Source organism: Crinia signifera, chromosome 8 (assembly GCF_055691185.1).
Source record: "Crinia signifera chromosome 8, ASM5569118v1, whole genome shotgun sequence".
Classification (NCBI taxonomy): domain Eukaryota; kingdom Metazoa; phylum Chordata; class Amphibia; order Anura; family Myobatrachidae; genus Crinia; species Crinia signifera.
Window position 1 is genome coordinate 117,082,017 of NC_139224.1, and position 18,641 is coordinate 117,100,657.

The 18,641-nt window shown below is 41.8% G+C and overlaps 1 protein-coding gene across 1 annotated transcript in view; it reads right to left on the minus strand.

Annotated features, from left to right (window-relative positions):
* Positions 1 to 18,641, minus strand: part of DPYD (dihydropyrimidine dehydrogenase) — a 1,077,189-nt gene that overhangs the window by 78,565 nt on the left and 979,983 nt on the right. The gene's annotated exons all lie outside the window — the stretch shown is intronic.

The window sequence follows — 18,641 nt, forward strand, 5'->3', positions numbered from 1 at the left end:
AGTTTGTTTGTCAGATCACCACCTCTGGGCCCTATTTTGACCCATTTGATTGCTTTGAATGTTAGACCTTCTGGATTTGCATCGTGGTGGTTTAGAAAGTGTCTATAGATGGCATGGCTGTCTATTTTATTCTTAATATTCCGGCTGTGTTCCTGTATTCGTAATTTTAAAACCCTTTTCGTTTTTCCGACATATTTCAGATGGCATGGGCATTCAAGTATATAAATAACTGATGTCGTATTACAGTTCATATAATCTTTGATCCTGAATTCTTTGGTATTATCGAAATTAGTGAAGGTCTTTCTATTGGGGTGGACATGTTTGCAGATGTTGCACTTCCCACACTTGTATGATCCTAGGCATTTTATGGCTGATTTATTTTGAGTTTTGTTTGGAAGTAGTAAACTGGGTGCCAGAATATCTTTGAGATTTTTTGATTTTCTGAAAATTACTTCTGGATTAACTGGTAAAATTTCTTTGAGTGTTGGGTCCATGAGAAGAATGTTCCAATGTTTATTGAGGCTTTGTTTGATTTTGGCATCATGCTGGCTATAGGTGGTCACGAAGGCTACTGTGTCTTTTTTCTCGATCTTCTCCTTGTAATTCAATAGGCTTTCTCTATTGGTGTTGTTAATTCTTTCAACAGCTTCCTTGATAATTCTGTTTGGATATTCTTTTTCCTTGAATCTTTCTTTATACAGTTCAAGTTGGTTAGAGCAATCTTCATCTCTGTTGCAGTTTCTCCTAATGCGATGAAATTGGGAGTAGGGAATATTATCTTTCCACTTCCGCAAGTGGTTGCTTTTATAGTGCAAGTAACTGTTAGTGTCCACTGTCTTCACAAAATTCTTTGTTGTTACTTGATTCCCTTCTCCTATTAGCACCAAGTCCAGGAATTCAATTTGGATTTTATTTATATTTGAGGTGAAGCGGAGGTTCATTTGGTTGTTATCTATGTACATTAAAAATTCGGAAAAAAGTGCTTCTGTGCCTTCCCACACTATTAAAATATCATCAATGTATCTTTTATAAAATCTGATGTTGTCTTTAAAAGCATGATCTGTGTAAATAAAACGCCTCTCCCAGCTCCCCATAAAAAGATTAGCAAAACTGGGCGCAAATATGGTACCCATCGCAGTTCCACATTTCTGAAGGTAAAATTGGTCTAGAAATTTAAAATAATTGTGACTTAAAATGTATTCAATTGTGTCGCAAATAAATTTCTTATGTTGATTTTTCAGGGTGTCATCTTCTTCTAAAAATTCATTACATGCTTCAATGCCCGATTGGTGTCCAATACATGTGTATAGTGACTGCACGTCAATTGTGACCCAGTAGTAGGTGTCCTTCCAAATAAAATCCTTTAAAAGGTTCAACACTGCGGTTGTATCCTTTAAAAAAGCTGGGAGTTCCTTCACATATTTTGTTTAAAAAATGTCCACGTACTCTGATAGGTTAGAGGTCAGGGAATCAATCCCTGCCACTATCGGGCGACCTGGTGGATTTACCATGTTTTTATGAATTTTCGGTAAAAAGTAGAAAATGGGGGTGACGGGATTTGATCTTATGAGGTATTGGTATTCCCCTTTTGTTAGAACATTCTGGCGGAGTCCTTGTAATAGGAGTATCCTTAATTCTTCCAGGTAGGTGTCCTTAGGATCATGGTTTAAGGCTGTGTATGATTCTATATCTCCTAATAGCCTATTTGCTTCCTTAACATAGGCTTCGCGATCCATGATGACCAATCCCCCCCCCTTTGTCAGCTTGTTTTATAATGATTTCTGTGTTATCCTTCAGTTGTTTAAGGGCTTCTCTTTCTGCATTGAATAAATTCTTTTGTGTAATTGCTTCCGCTTCCTTATCACATAGATCTCTCTTCACAAGGTCATAAAAAATACCGATGTTATTACCTTTGGATTCGATTGGGTAGTACTTTGATGCTGGTTTCAGGCCTGAATCTGATCTGTTCTCATAGTTCTGGATGGTTGCATTTTCTTTTCTGGCGAAATGTCTTTTGAGAGTTAGCTTTCTTATAAATTTATTGAGGTCGATGTACGTCTCGAAGCGATTCATACCCCCTGTAGGGGGTGGAGTGGAGTGGTCTGGCACTCTGGATGAAGAATGCGGCCACCGGGGTGCCTTCCTGAGAAGTTAATAGGGTTGGCTTTGGATTCCTTAGTCTGGAATCACGAGGCGGCACTCTCCGGGTTTTTAGAAATATATTAAATCACAGCATACAAAATAAATGGTGAAAAACAAACTCAGGTCATTGCTGTCAACAGTTTCGGGGAGCAATCCCCTTTATCAGGAAAAAGATTTTGTTTTGTTGTCACTCACCCTGTTGGTCGTCCTGATGAAGGGGATTGCTCCCCGAAACTGTTGACAGCCATGACCTGAGTTTGTTTTTCACCATTTATTTTGTATGCTGTGATTTAATATATTTCTAAAAAAAAAACGGAGAGTGTCGCCTCGTGATTCTAGACTAAGGAATCCAAAGCCAGCCCTATATATATACATACAGGATACTGTGGCTGTCATATATATATAGATAGATATATATAGATATATAGATATATATCTATATATATCTATCTATAGATATTCTTATATATAGATTTCTTTAATAATCCAGCTATTGCCGCCAGAATCCTTTTATATCGTCGATTTATCGATGATTTGCTTATTTTTTGAGCAGGACCAATCTGTGATTTAATTGGGCTTGTGGAGGAACACAATACTGGTACCAGTCCGGTCAAATTTACTATGTCCTATGATCAAAAAACTATTAATTTTCTCGATGTAGCCATTCACCTGAATGAGGGCCATATAACTACATCATTGTTCCAAAAAAAGACTGACAGAAATAACTTATTACATGGTACTAGTGCCCACCCGAGGAGTTTATTCAAAGCGTTAACCTACTCACAAATGGTTCGGATAAAACGTATCATCTCAGACCCAGTTGAGGCTGAAGTGCAGATCGATGCCCTCATAGATAAATTCCTTGACAGGGGTTACAAACCTTACGATCTCAAAGCAGCTTAAGAACGTGCAGCACTACTTACCCATGACCAGTTATTAAAACCCAAGCCCAAAGATGTTCAACCCACACAAGAAGTGATCCCATGGGTCACTAAATTTTCCAGTGCTAGCTCTACCATCAATAAAGTCTCTAAAAAGCTGTGGTCTATAGTATCTACGGATAGGGACATCAATATTCCCAATTCCAGATTGATGTCCTGTTACCAGAGGGCACCGAATTTACGGGATATATTGGTAAAGACCGATATATCGGCCTTTAGTCATCATAAAAAAAAACCTCCCAGAGGTTGTATCAGATGTACATGTACAGTGTGTAGTTGCATGATCCCTGGCCTGGTGTTTTACCATCCACATCGTGGCACTAAATATTCCATCAAACATACACTTAGTTGTGAATCTCGCTTCGTAATTTATCAATTGATCTGCCCATGCGGCTTATCGTACATCGGTAAGATCGGGCTTATCGTACATCGGTAAGATCGAGAGAACATTTAAGGAGCGGATAACGACCCACAGATCTACCATCCGGGCAGCATTGTCGGGTGGCAAATGTGATCTCCCGGTGCCAAAGCACTTTTTTGCTATGAAACACACTTTACCATCACTTAAATATCGCATGATTGATCATGTCCCCCCTAGCATATGTGGTGGTAACAGGTGGTTACAATTATTAAAATGTGAAACTCGCTGGATCCACAGGCTTGATACGATCTCACCCAGGGGCCTAAACGAGCATTTGGGCATCAGCTGTTTGTCCAGAAATTAATGTTGTTCCCCCCTTGTTTTTCATGTTTCATTTCTTCATTTGCTTATTAGGTCTCTTATTTGAACATGTTCTATTTCCATTGTTATGTGCATTGTTTTAGATTGCTGTTTCAGTATTACGCTAGCCCAAAAGTGGAATTGGTTCTTTTAATGCTGGTAATTGTACTTGTACATTATTGATACATGTGTATTGAATATTTATCCATATTATTTATCCATTCTGTCATCAACAGGATCGCACCTATTGGACTTTGTTTGATGATTCATTGCCTTATTACTTGATACAGTAACTTAGTACAGTTAATGAATGGCATTGCACAACTTGTTTAAATGTATCGCTGTTTGTATGTACTTTGTAACTTATTTTGTAACCATGGTGATGGTAGCACGCAGCCCTACGGGACTGACGTCATTTTCCAGCGTCTGAAACCACGCTGGATAACGCACACACGGAAGTGTATAAATGTTTGTAAGTGTTTGATACTCACTATGCCTGACAAAAATGTCCAAATAAAGGACATTGAAACGTTGTACTAAGATTCAGTGTACCGCATCTTCTTGCATGCTGTGAGTGCCGCACCTCCAACCCAAAGTATCCACTACCACAGTGAAGGCACCCGGTAACGTATCGTATTTGGAAGCGCTACGGCGCGCTCGTGTGTGCCGGACTTTGGCTTTATTTATATATATATCTATAGATATATATATAAAAATATATAAATATATTATACATAGCCCTTCTTATTTAGCCCTTTAATAGGATTACGTTATATATATATAAGATAATTGAACTGTATAAAACAGGAAAGGTATATAAAAAGATACCCAAGCAATTGAGAATGCCAATCAGCAGTGTTCAAACTCTAATTAAGAAGTGGGAAATGAGGGATTCTGTACAATCTTAATCACGGTCGGGTAGACCAACAAAAAATTCAGCCACAGCTGCCAGGAAAATAGTTTGGGATGCAAAGAAAAATCCACAAATAACTTCAGCTGAAATACAGGACTCTCTGGTAAAAAAGGTGTGGTTGTTTCAAGATGCACAATAAGGAGGCATTTGAAGAAAAATGGGCTGCATGGTCGAGTCGCCAAAAGAAAACCATTACCATGCAAATCCCACAAAGCATCCCATTTACAATACTCTAAACAGGACAGAGACAAGCTCAAACAAAGTCATTTGGAGTGATGAGACCAAAATTTTACTTTTTGGCCACAACCATAAATGTTACATTTGGAGAGGAGTCAACAAGGCATATGATGAAAGGTACACCATTCCTACTGTGAAACACGGAGGTGGGTCGCTGATGTTTTGGGGATGTGTGAGCTACAAAGGCACTGGAAACTTGGTTAAAATTGATGGCAAGATTTATGCAGCATGTTATCAGAAAATACTAGAGGAAAATTTGCACTCATCAGCCCAGAAGCTGCGCATGGGACATACTTGGACATTCCAACATGACAATGATCCAAAACACAAGGTCAAGTCAACTTGAAATTGGCTACAGCAGAATAAAATGAAGGTTCTGGAGTGGCCATCTCAGTCTTCTGACCTCAATATCATTGAGCCACTCTGGGGAGATCTCAAACTTGCAGTTCATGCAAGACTGCCCAAGAAGTTACAGGAGTTGGAGGCTTTTTGGCATGAAGAATGGGCAGCTTTACAATCTGAGAAAATAAAGAGCCTCATCCACAACTACCACAAAAGACTTTAAGCTGTCCTTGTTAAAGGGGGCAATAAACGGTATTAAGAACTGGGGTATGTAATCTTTTGATCAGGGTCATTTGGGTACTTTCTGTTGTCATTATGATTTAAAAAGAGTAAACACCATTGTTTGACAATAAATGGCTTTACCCAACCACTAAGCCACGAGTGAAAGAAAAGTTTGTGAGCTATCATTCATATTCTCTGAAAAATGGCCAGAAAATCATAAATTCTGCTAGGGTATGTAAACTTATGAGCACAATTGTGTATATATATTCATATATATATATATATAGAGAGAGAGAGAGAGAGAGAGAGAGAGAGAGAGAGAGAGAGAGAGGAGAGAGAGAGAGAAATAGTTATAAATTTCCTGCTGTGGTGCTACTAGCACGTTCTGGTCTGTATTTCATCACTAATATGCAGACCGTACCTGTGAAAGGAGCACCACATTAAAGAAATACACTGCAGGAAGGGAATATGAACTGAATGGGTTTTGAAGGATGCAGGGTGCTAGAATGATATAAACTTTAAAATGTATCAAGGGTTTTAAGATGATACAGGAGTGAGACATTCTTTAAATGGACAAGAAGTACTAACACGACATGCTCTGAAACTGCTGAGAGTCAGGTTTGTAGAGAAATTACTTAATTGAAAGAGTAGTGGGATAAGAGGAATAGCCTCCCATCAAAGGTCGAGTCAGTAAAGCCTAAGTCAGTAGAGCAATTTAAACATGCTTGGTACACCTTACACAAAAACTAAAAGGTTGAAGTTCCCAAAAAGGATAAATAGAAAAGGGGACACTAGATGGGTCAAGAGGTTCATATCTGCTGTTAACTTCTATTTCTATGAATTGATCAGTCCTTAGATAGTTCCAATTGTTTTTCAGCAGAAGGTCATAGAGATTATCTTCAGGAATTTAATCCTACTCATCAGTGATGCAGTTTTTTATAGGGTTTCATCATGTGCAACATGCTATTTGTAGTATACAGTATACAGTCTACCATTGCTATGCAGATGATTATGAACTGCACCTATTATCAGCTTTGGGTACTACATAGTCAATACTATTCATAATTGGCTATCTAGCTTCAAACACGTGTGGATAAATGTCAGTTAACTGTGACTCAATCCTGATATCTTATGATAGGACCTCACCACATCAAAAGACAAGACCATCCATTTGTGCCCAAGGACACTTCATAAAAGAGGTTTATTATACTGAAATTTGTCTTCTGTTCTGGTGATATAAAATGTGATTTTGGAACTCAGAAAGTAGCAATAGTAACAGACAAAAGTTACAAACTACTATAGAAAGCTGGTCATTTCAGGTCTTTCAGTCCCAAAGCTTCTAAAAAAAAATATTATCATACTAATGAAGGTGATTTTGTGACTTGAGATAAATGTCATGATTTTAATTAACCGTTCCAACATTAATGCAGAAATGTCACACAAGGTCACCAAATAAAAGTGGAGTTTGTCAAAGTACATCAAAAAAATCTATGGTACATGGAAGTTCTATCGTAAATAAGTTCTCGGTGAATAAAATTGCAATTACAGCCCTGACAATTACAGAGTTTGGGCCCTGATGTAATATATTTATAGGGAAAATGACAATTATTGAAACATAAAAGAGAAATGGTTGTTGAGAAAGAAATTACAGTTACATAAAGAAAGAGTAATAAGTACATTTGTATAGATATAGGGGGGTATTCATTCCAGGATTCCGCCAGTGGGAATTTCGGACATTTTTTTTACCTTATCCGACAGTACATCGACAATCAGTATTCAATATACCGCCTGCTTATTGTCGGAAAGGCTGCAAATTGTCGGAAACGTCTGTGGCTTGTCAGATAATGACCGTGATGTTAGGTGCCGTCTGTCGCGCCACTGCCTCCCTGCTCGCCACACAGCTCCGGGGCTGTAGGCTCATGGACGGCGGCCATCTTCTTCTGGCGAGTGCCGGGCAGGCCAGGCAGAAGTGTCGGGGACGTTGCTAGGCAACACCCAGAACTTCTGCCGCAAACGCTGCGCCGTGGGAGGCGGCAGATTTGAATAGAATCCGGCCAGCCTTTCAGAGTGCCAGTTATAGCATTTTCAGCCTGCTGTCTGCGTGTTCCTGGTTCCAGCTGCTCCTAGTTCTGGGTCTCTATTTGCCTGCTACAGTTTCCTTGCCAGTAGTCCGCTGGGTGTCCGTGTTCAGATAAGTCAGGATTCCCTGCATTATTCTCTGTTGTATTTTGTATATTGTCATCTTTGCATTGTTGCAGTACTCTGCACAGTAGGGTCAAGCTTGGCCTGCTAGGGGACGCCCTCTTGTAGTGCAGGTATACAGGATTGTTATCATTGTCTTTTCCATCTGTGCATTGTTGCACCCATTGTGTACTTTAGGGATTTATTCCTAGTTGTCATCTGTGCATTGTTGCACCTGTGGGGTTCTTTTCTCCCACACACTGGTAGGCTGAGTGTGTACACTATCACACCCCATATTTTCATAGTTTTCAATCTCCAGTGGGCCACCTTGTCCCACTCAAGACCAGACGGCACTGGTCTGGGGCCGGACTTAATTTGGCCCCGCAAATGTGGCTGTTAATGGTGAAGCCTTCGCCTGCAGGAGGCCAGCAGGACCATAGAAACACTGCAACTGGGTCCACACCACTCAGTCCTTCCTTACATGCGACTTTAACAATCCACGTCTGTTTCCGACAAAACAGATGTGAGGGTGATAGTGCATAAGTGAATTCAGTTTGCGGGTGATGGTGGTGTGAGGGTGACAGCAGCATGTGGGTGACAGCAGTGGGAGGGTGACAGCAGCATGTGGGTGACAGTAGCGGGAGGGTGAGAGCAGCATGTGGGTGAAAGCAGCAGGAGGGTAACAGTAGGGGGAGGGTGACAGCAGCATGTGGGTGACAGCAGTGGGAGGCTGAGAGCAGTGGGAGGGTGATGGCAGTGATAGCAATGGGAGGGTGACAGCAGTGGGAGGGTGATGGCAGTGATAGCAGTGACAGCAGCATGTGGATGACAGCAGCGGGAGAGTGACAGCAGTGGGAGGGTGATAGCAGCAGGAGCGTGACAGCAGTGTGAGGATGACAGCAGCATGTGGGAGACAGCAGTGGGAAGGTGACAGCAGCCTGTGGGTAACAGCAGTGTGTGGTCAACAGAAAAGTGAGGGTGATGGCAGTGTGTGGGTGATGGCAGTGTGTGGGTGATGACAGCAAGAGGGTGACGGTGGGGTGAGGATGACAGTAGTGTGTTTACAGCAATCATTCTTCCACACACACACACACACACAACACACACACAACACACACACCCTTATACAGCCTGTACCTGGGTAGTTACCTCCTTAGTCTTCCAGGAACTTCTGCAGCAACCGCAATCTGATGGCCCCTTCACAGCCACTCACCATCAAGGTCAGATTCACATAGGGAACCCCCGGAGAGCCAGGCGGGAATCACATTCAAAAAGCCATGGTGGGGAGTTGGGGCTGTCATAGCTGCAGAGCAAGTGCTGTACTTTCTGTACGATGCCCCAGAGAGCGGGCATATGAGGCTGTGGGGAGCAAGTGCTGTGCGCTGCTGTGGCCCCAGAAAGATAGCGGGCGCAGGCTGAACTTCCTCTGCCTCCTCATACAACCGGGGACAGAGGAAGCAGAGAGGACAGACTAGATGCCTGCAGCCGGGAGAGAGGACTGAGCTGCTGCATGGAGAAAGCTGCTGCAGCCAATCCGCAGGGAAGTCAGATGTCCCACTGCTCAAGCTCCTGGGTTCTGGACAGAGGCAGAGATGGAGCTGGTGGCCCGCGGAGCAGGAGATGTAGCTGGTGGCATCTGAGTCATGCTGACTAATTGTTACACTGCTGGCTGCCGTATCACCACTACTTCTGTCGTTCTCCGCCACATACAGTAACTGATATTGGGAGTGGGAGGAGTCAGTGTAGCTGGCAGCAGATCTGGAAGTAAAGTTGCCGGCTCTGTAGGGGAAATCCTGGAGGCAGTCCAGCCTAGCGATCGGCCATATAACAATGCACCCCAGCCCTGAAGTAGTACAATTGTGCTGGCCCAGGGGGACATGTGGCACCCTGCCCCCCGGCCCAGCCCACCCCTGATACAGAACCACATATGTCCTATACAGTGGAGATTTTTGGAAATTTTTGTTTCCAGTGCCGGGGACCAGTACGCCTGCATAAGGGCTGGTTGGCTTGAAAATCAGCGTTAGTTTGCAGGTTTGCGAGCCATGTTACTCTGCCCGTGCAATTTCCCACTCCATGCTACTCGACATGTGTCCCAGCTGGCCTGTCAATGGATATTTTTCATAAATTTGCAATGGGTCTAATCAACCAGAATCACCCCATAAGACCTCATCGCTGGTGTGCAAATTTGCAAAGGACTGCTGCCCAGAAAGAGCAAAATCCTTCCCCCTGCAAGTCTAAAATTGACTGGAGAATGGATTGGTGATCTGCAAATCCATCCACAACTGTAGTAACACACTTTTACTGTTCTGGGGATAAGTGATGTGAACAGTAAATGAGCTGCCCGGGCCCTTCCAGAAGCCGGGGGCCTGGGACAGCTGTATCCACGGCACCCCCTGTTGGTGGCCCTGACAGGGCAGCTAGGGATTATTTTGTATGTGCGTATGAATAAGAGGTAAACTACAGCATTGTATACTCTGCAAGCCTCATTTAAAGATTCCAAATATTAGCAATTAACTAGGACCATATAAAGTACAATTTAACAAAGAGATCACTGTAAAGGACATGATGGAAAACAGTGAAGTTTTTATAACAAACAGAAAAGTATCCTGAGATGAGAATCATATAACCCTTCAATGAAAAACGATATTTCACTAGGGACTATCTGCATGCTGGGGCTGTGTGCACAATCCAGGATTCCAACCAGAGGTTCAAATACCCACCTACCATCCTTCCAGGCCATCTCCGGTTACATCACATTAAAGCCTGGGGTGGCTAAACAGGTCTTCGAGATTTACCAACAGTTCCTGTTTTCCACCTGTGGATCTGTAGAAGGTGTAAGTTAGGAATAAATGCAGCATAGGTTTAAAAATGGACAATTAGTAATGACTGCACCTTTGCACCAGCTAGGTGATCTGGAAAACGTGGATTGTCGGTAAATCTTGAGGACCGGTTTGGCCAGCCCTGGTTTAAAGTCTATAGGTGCAATTCAGATATATATTAGTGTAACCATTTATATTTATATTATGAGAAGCAAAATATTCGGCCATGATTCCTGGAGACTCAGAATCTCTGAGTTTACATGAGCAGATTTTCTTAATATTTTGCAGCAGGATTTCAATAAGCATTTTTCATTTTTTTTTTTTTGGGGGGGGGGTCACCAAACTGGTTTATCCCTGCCATCCCTGATCACATGATACATGGTGAATTATAAAAATATCACTGTGGCTCAACCATCCCGTTCAACACAATCCAGAGCATTATACATAGTGGGCGTGGCTGTGATGATGTATTTAACAGAACCATGCCCCTTTAGGCTCCAATCTCCGCAGAACATAGAAAAAGTCAGCAATCTTGTTTAAGAAACTTGGGAAAGATTCTCATAGTAATGGAAAGTTATAATGAAAAATGCAAAACATGAATTTTAATAAAAATATTCATTAACACAGGTCACTGTCAATAAGTTAAATGTCACAAGTTGGGATAGGCAAACTTTAAGACGTAGAGTATTATGATTCTATTCAAAGGATCAAGTGAACAAATTAAAATGGACTAGACTGTTAGTGTCTTGTGTCAAGTGTACTTCCCAGTTTAATAACCTTTTCCCATAAGAGTAACATGTAAGAGTAAATATCATTTTATCAGATTGTATGAGACATTTTTCTCTGTATGTTTCTTGTGAACACCAATAAATACGATATTTTTATTAAAAGGTTCCTGCTTAGAATCCGTCCTTAACAACGCATGCTGTGCCTCTCCAAGGCTGCAATTTGAGGCCATACAAGACGGTAAGCTATCATTTTCAAGCTGTTTCATATATTTCACATATGAAAGAGTACATTCTTAGCAAAAACAAGACCAGTCCAGTATTACCATTTAAAATCAAGAATAATTAAATCTCGCACATATGATATCCGAAAAACAGCTGCGGTACTTGTGAGTTATCCGGACGCCCGATGTGGTCATCGCATGCCATTGCAATAAGCATACGATACGACGCGATGCGACGCGATTTTCCATCGCGTCGTATCTCGTCGCATCGTATGCTTATTGTAATGGCATGCGATGGGATGCGATGCGACGCGACGCGATGTTTACACTTCCCGCCCAGTTTCAAACCTGCCTTCTGGCACATCTGGCAGAAAATCAGTGTGAGGTAGTTTCCAGAGGAGAGAGCAAGTGTTTGAGTGAGAGAAAGTGATTTTCAGCATTGTTACATATTTCTGAGGTGAATTCTTGGACATTTACCCCAATATTGCCCCATTTGGCCCTTTACACCTGCCCCATTTCACCCCTTACACTATTATGGCTGTGGTTGATGGCATCTTCAGCCTCCCAAAAACAGAGGAAGACACAGTCACCTTCCTGCAGGAGAAAGGGCTGCTCCCATTGACTGCCACATGCCCAAATGGCCATCCTATGCGCCTGTCACTCAAAGAGCGCAAATGGCGCTGCTATATTAAAAGCTGCAACAAAAAGCAGAGTCTGCGGGCCTCCCTCTTCTATCCTGGGTGCAGGCTCCCCTTCATGACCATCCTGCGGTTTATTTGGTGCTGGTGTGATGAGCTCACATCAATTGAATTCTGTGTGAAAAATTTGAAAATTTGCAATAAAAGCACCATTTTCTACAATGCCCTGATGCGGGAGGCATGCCAATGCGATCTAATGGCACAGCCGCAGCAGCAGATTGGAGGCCCAGACAAAATAGTGGAGGTAGATGAAACCCTCTTTGTCAAACGCAAGGCCAATGTTGGCAGAGTACTCCCACAGCAGTGGGTGTTCGGAGGAGTGTGCCGGGAGACAGGGGACTGTTTTATGGTTGCAGTTCCGAAAAGAGATGCACCCACTCTCATTGGTGCAATTGTGCAGCACGTGGCACCTGGCAGCACCATTGTAAGTGATTGCTGGCGTGCCTATCAAACCAGTGAACTGGAGCGGGCTGGTTACAGCCACTTGCGGGTTAATCACCGCTTCAACTTCGTCGACCCAGAGACTGGTGCACACACGCAGAATATTGAGCGACTTTGGGGGTGTGCAAAGTGGCGCAACAAACGCCAGCGGGGAACAGCACGCCATCATCTAGATTCCTACATGCAGGAATTCGTGTGGCGAAAATGCCTGGCGAGAGACAATGCATTTGAGCGTATTCTGCATGCGCTGACATTAGTTGATAAATCATGATGTTAATTGAGATTATTGTGTGCTTTATGATTATTTATTGTGTGCTTTATGATTATTTGTTATTCTAATTTATTTCATTCTTATGTTAATTATACAGTTATTACCTTTAATTCAGTTGTCTTTAATGTGTCAGATATGCATGATATGGATGAATGATATTGGATGCTGACATCCACTCCACTATGAACGTGAACCCGAAGCGTGGCGAGCGCAGCGAGCCCGCGAGGGGCGGCGGTACGCGTCCTACGACCTTTTCATGCCCTACTATCCACTAGGGCGTGGAGTGAGAATATAATAGTGTGGCGAGCGCAGCGAGCCACCGAGCCCGAAGCGTGGCGAGCGCAGCGAGCCCCGCGAGGGGACACGGATACCTTCACAGGTAAGTGCGTCCCTTCGCAGGCTTCACAGGTGTCCATGGCGACGTGGACACCTGTGAAGCCTGCGAAGGGACGCGCTTACCTGTGAAGGTATCCGTGTCCCCTCGCGGGGCTCGCTGCGCTCGCCACGCTTCGGGCTCGGTGGCTCGCTGCGCTCGCCACACTATTATATTCTCACTCCACGCCCTAGTGGATAGTAGGGCATGAAAAGGTCGTAGGACGCGTACCGCCGCCCCTCGCGGGCTCGCTGCGCTCGCCACGCTTCGGGTTCACGTTCATAGTGGAGTGGATGTTAACAATGGGGATGGGACTGACATTGTGTCACTTTTTGGGACACTTTTTTGGGAGTTTTACACTGGAAAAATCGGGTGGTATCGCATCGCATCGCATCGCATGCCATGTGGTTAACATGCGATGCGACGTGTACCCGATGTAAAATCGGGTTCGGGTGCTCATCTCGTCGCGTCGCATCGCATTCCATTTGGTTAACATACGATGCCATGCGATGCGACGCGATGCGCATACGACCAAAAATCGGGCGTCCAGATAACTCACAAGTACCACAGCTGCATTGCTGGTAGTCAAAATTACAAACCTGATTTACACCATACTGGTGAATGCTACAAACTGTTATATCTGAAAGTGTCTGTAAATGATAAAAGTCAAATTGCAAATTGATCTAGTAGTTTTTTCATGACAATAATAAAAGGAAAACATTTGACTCTGGGAAAAGGGGTGGGGGCTTTCTAAAAGAATACTAATAAACATCACTATATTGTAGTTTGGGATTTTTCCTCTAGTAATCATATGTTGTTGGCAATTCTGAATGCTGTATTTAATACTATAATGTATCAATAATATATTTATTTATTAACAGTTTCTTATATAGCGCACACATATTACACAGTGCTTTGCAGAGAATATTTGAACAGTCACATTAGTCCCTGCCTCAGTGGAGCTTACAATCTATATTCCCTACTACATGTACACGCAACTCATTCATTCTAGCATTAGTTTTTTTTTGTTAGGAGCCAAATAACCTACCAGTGTATTTTTAGAATGTGTGGGGAAACCAGAGTACCCGGAGGAAACCCACGCAAGTATGGGGAGAATATACAAACTACGCACAGTTAGGGCCATGGTGGGAATTGAACCCATAACCTCAGTGCTGTGAGGCAGTAATGCTAACAATTGCACCATCCATATGTGTTTATATTCCGAGGCTATAGATCTGGTGGAGTATTTATAATTAGTATGATTGGGCCTTTTATTGCCAAGTACCTGAAAAGAACAGGACCTGTTTTCAAAGTATCTGAGTAAGCAAAAAAGTAGTAAACTAGGAGTGCGGCAGAGTGTTTATGTAGAAGGTCATTCTTTCAGTGTGTGTGTGTGTGTTTTGGTGTGGTATTTTTTTAACATTACAGGTTTACAGGTTCTAGCAGGCTCTGTCTGACAGCGTGTTCTAGATCTTTTGGTTCTCCAAGTGGCAGCATACCGTGGCAGCTATTAAATTGGACATGGCAGGGCTTCTACAGTTGGAAAAGTGCTCCAGTAACCCATAGTGTTATGGTTTCTCGTTAAACTCTTTGCTTACCTTTCAGGAGTATACATATTAGTCTGCTTAGCCAGCCGGCGGTGAAGATTCGTCCTGAAAGATGTGCTCAGTTGTTCACAGTTAGTGATTGGGGCTGCAGTCTAGCAGTTATCTGTTCTCACCAATTTGTGTCATCTTGACTAGGTCATGTAATCAGCTTTTGTCCAATCAGAATCTGTCTTTTACTCATGTGATCTCAGGGTCTAAGAATAATCCACTCTAGAGTATATAGGGGATTTCAGAAATATGGAATTCACCAGTTCACTGTCTCTCACTGCTCTCCATGTGTGCTGTGCCTGTGTTACTGGAACTTGTCTTTGGAAGATCCTCTGCAAGCAGTCCAGTTCTACTTACAGACCTAGTGCAGTTATTCCAGTCCCATCAAGTTGCAGTCCTAGTCTGGTTATTCCAGACCAGTCAAGTTGCAGTCCATTTCAATCAGTTTCATGTACTCAAGTACATCCAGTCAAGCTAGCTCAGTTCAGTCCTTATGCAAACTAGTGTATCCTGTCCACCATTCTGGTTCAGTCTTTCTGTATCCAGTATCTTCTAGTTTTTCTCTGTTCTTCCAGGTGACCACACTATAGGTCCGCAACCTGCACACTGAGAACTGCTAAGACCATATCCCTTTGGAGGTTTCCCTGGCAAAGATCATCAGTGTGTTAGACTCCACACCTCTGTTCTTGGTCTTTGTCAACTGCCTGGTTAGACAGAGAGTCTCTCGCATATACATAAAAGTTACATTAGATCTGCTATGTTCCTAGCTTCTCCTAAAGGCCAACACTTCGTCTTGAACACAACACAACAACCTAGCAGTGTCTACATGTGATGGCATACATACATATTGGTAATTACGATACTCTCCTGATAAAGTAAAGCTCAGATGCCAGGGCATGAGTGATGAAACGTGTTGCGATCCTCTACTTCAGCACCAGCATTATCAATATTATTCATGTAAGCTACATTTTTAATATATTTTATATGCACTTTATTAAACTCCATTATATACGTTTAATTGGAGTTTCGTCTCAATTTGCCCTTTGGGGCATAACATCGATGCACACAAAATTTACATTATTTTAGGGTTCCTGCAAAAGGTAGAACTTCAAATTTTGATTGCACATTTCAAATGTTATTATACATGAATAGGCACACTTGAATAAATACAGTAGTAGTGATTGTAAACAATTTTGAGATTCATAAATTAGCTTTCATTTCTTCAAATATTAGTCAATTTTCCACATTGAGAACTAATACTTTCCTCAGAGTTGCAATTCCATTATATAAAAAAAAAAAATAGGAATAACACATGTAACAAAACATTTCATTTCCTTAAAATATATTTTAAATAAATAGTTTCAACAGCCCACTTGAGCCTGAAAAAAAAAACATACAAATCTTCCTCTAAAGAAGTAGAATTTTAAATTTCTAATTCTTCCAAAATGTACCTTTCAAAGTGATATTTGTGCCAAGAACACACTTTGGATGTACAGTAAGTTTGTGCTCTTGGCAACTTCCCAATCAGGGTTCTGGGCACAAGAATAAAGAGAACACTGAAAAAATTATATTTCTTTCATCAGGAGAATCATCACTGATTTTAGTGTTTTTGCCACTGGTTCTCCATGGGTATTCTGTTTGAGGGGTTACAGCATTATTCTGGATTTTTTATTGATATAAGATTTGTTAAATCAAAACTCTGAAAACAGATCTCAAATACTAATATCTCAAATATTCCCATAAATCAAATCATAAATCAATTTTCAGTTAAAAGACAAAATGTATTTCTCAAAGTATTGCCTGCGGCACTACTGCAATGTAGACATAGGTGATACTTTTTACTTGTTGCTAAGCAATACAATGGAATTGGTTAGATTTTTGGCTGCAAACAAGTTTTTAATCTGCTACAATTTATTTTAAATCAAACATACTTCATGAAACTTAAAATGCATTACTCTAGACAACAATTCATTAAAAGCCATATTTAAATGTCTAATGTGTAAGAACAACTTTTAGGACACTCCGTACTAGAATAAAAGAATTGAGATATTGAATAAATCGGCACTGGCAAATAATTAGCTTTTGCACCAACTGAAAAATACCAGCAGCCCTAAATGATCAAAGGAACGTTCACAAATGTATTAGTTCTTTTCACACTCTGAAAACTTTATACCATACTTAAAGCTGTGTAAAGAATTGTAGCTTATTGCAGCACATAACCTAAGAAATATGGGAAACCCAGAGCAGTGTAATTGTTTGATTTATCTATTTGTGTGATTCCAAGAACATTTTTTTTCTAAAGAACAGCAGCTGAGTAAAAAATCTGTTCCCTACTGCAGCCTAAAGAATATCCTCCTCCTCTCTAGTACCGCTTGTTTGGTAAGAGTGGCATCCTGATTTCTTACAGCCATCAAACTTCCCTGTAATTAAATATGTTCAAGCGGGAAACATTTGTCCAGTGAAATGTGATTATCTTGGGAAGTTACTGGTGCTAAAGAATCCCTATGGTTTGCAGTTTAGACTGTGTGTTACCTTATTCTATCCATGCTGTGAGTTCACCTAGGAATAACCTAACACAGTGTGCACTGTAAAATGTCAAACGTCATTCTTTTAACTGCTTCCAGAAGCAAGAAGAAATCACAGAGTGGACACAATTCTTTCATGTCCTCGGATTTCTCTGGGGATTTCGCAGGCTGCAGAGAATTTCTAAGTGTCAAAAAAGTAACTAAATAAATAAAATAAAATGCAGTGAATGTTTATTTTTTCAAAATTAACCCATTAAGGTGCCAACATTGCTGTGAGAGAGACTCAAAATATTCCCTATAAATGCCCGTGTCGGTCACGGCAACAGTTCTTTTTTTGGGTGCAATATTTAAGTAAAGGTATAGGTAAATGTATAGTTTTATGCGATTCCCTAATACAATATTTTGTTTGGGAAATTTGAAACGATCGTTATCCCACTTACAGATGTGCCCTCATACACCTGTCATATAGTATGAGACGTCCAGTGCAACTCAGATATACCACCATGTGGACTGGACTAACTGAATTTAGCATCCTCTTTCTTTGTAGCTGAACACAAGTTTGCTTATAGAGTCCTAGGCATTTAGGATTAGCTTTTTGCCACATCGGACTTAATAAAGGGGTTATTCACACCTGGTCCTACAGCTGAAAATGTGCAGGCTGGGCGATAATTGAACCAGTGCGCATTTGTGTATGACTCATAGTGTGCATGCGCTAGGCCATCCTGCGATAATGTCCAGCATCTTTTAGAAAAAACGGAATGACAGATAGGCATGTAGTGAGTTAAACATCCTAGGCTGTGATGACCTTAGGGAAGCATGTGACCCAGCATCCAATAAGAATTCAGGGATGGCAAAGTTAGCTGTGGATATGAGTTGCAAGAAAAGGAGGAGTCTTAAATTAAGTTAGGCTAAGTTAAGTTACAGTATGTGTTAAATTATCATGCAAACACAAGGTCAGTTGCTAGGATGTTTATATTTTCTGTCAGTACGCATGTTGATTGACAGAAAGCCAGCATTTGGAGATTATAACCATCAGCTGTTGCTGGCCATGCCACCAGGTCTCCGCCAGTCCCTGCTGCCAGGGTTCTGGCACCTGCATAATACAGCTGTCAGGCACTAGGCCTGGCGCATGAGCAATGGTACTGAGCATGAGAAAAAGTCTGGCTTCTATGGGCTGCATAAGCTGCAGCCCATAGAAGTTGGCTAGGGGTGTACGGTAAGGCATGGAGTGGCTTCCTACAGGAACCCAGCTCTCTGCCTATCGCAGCCTG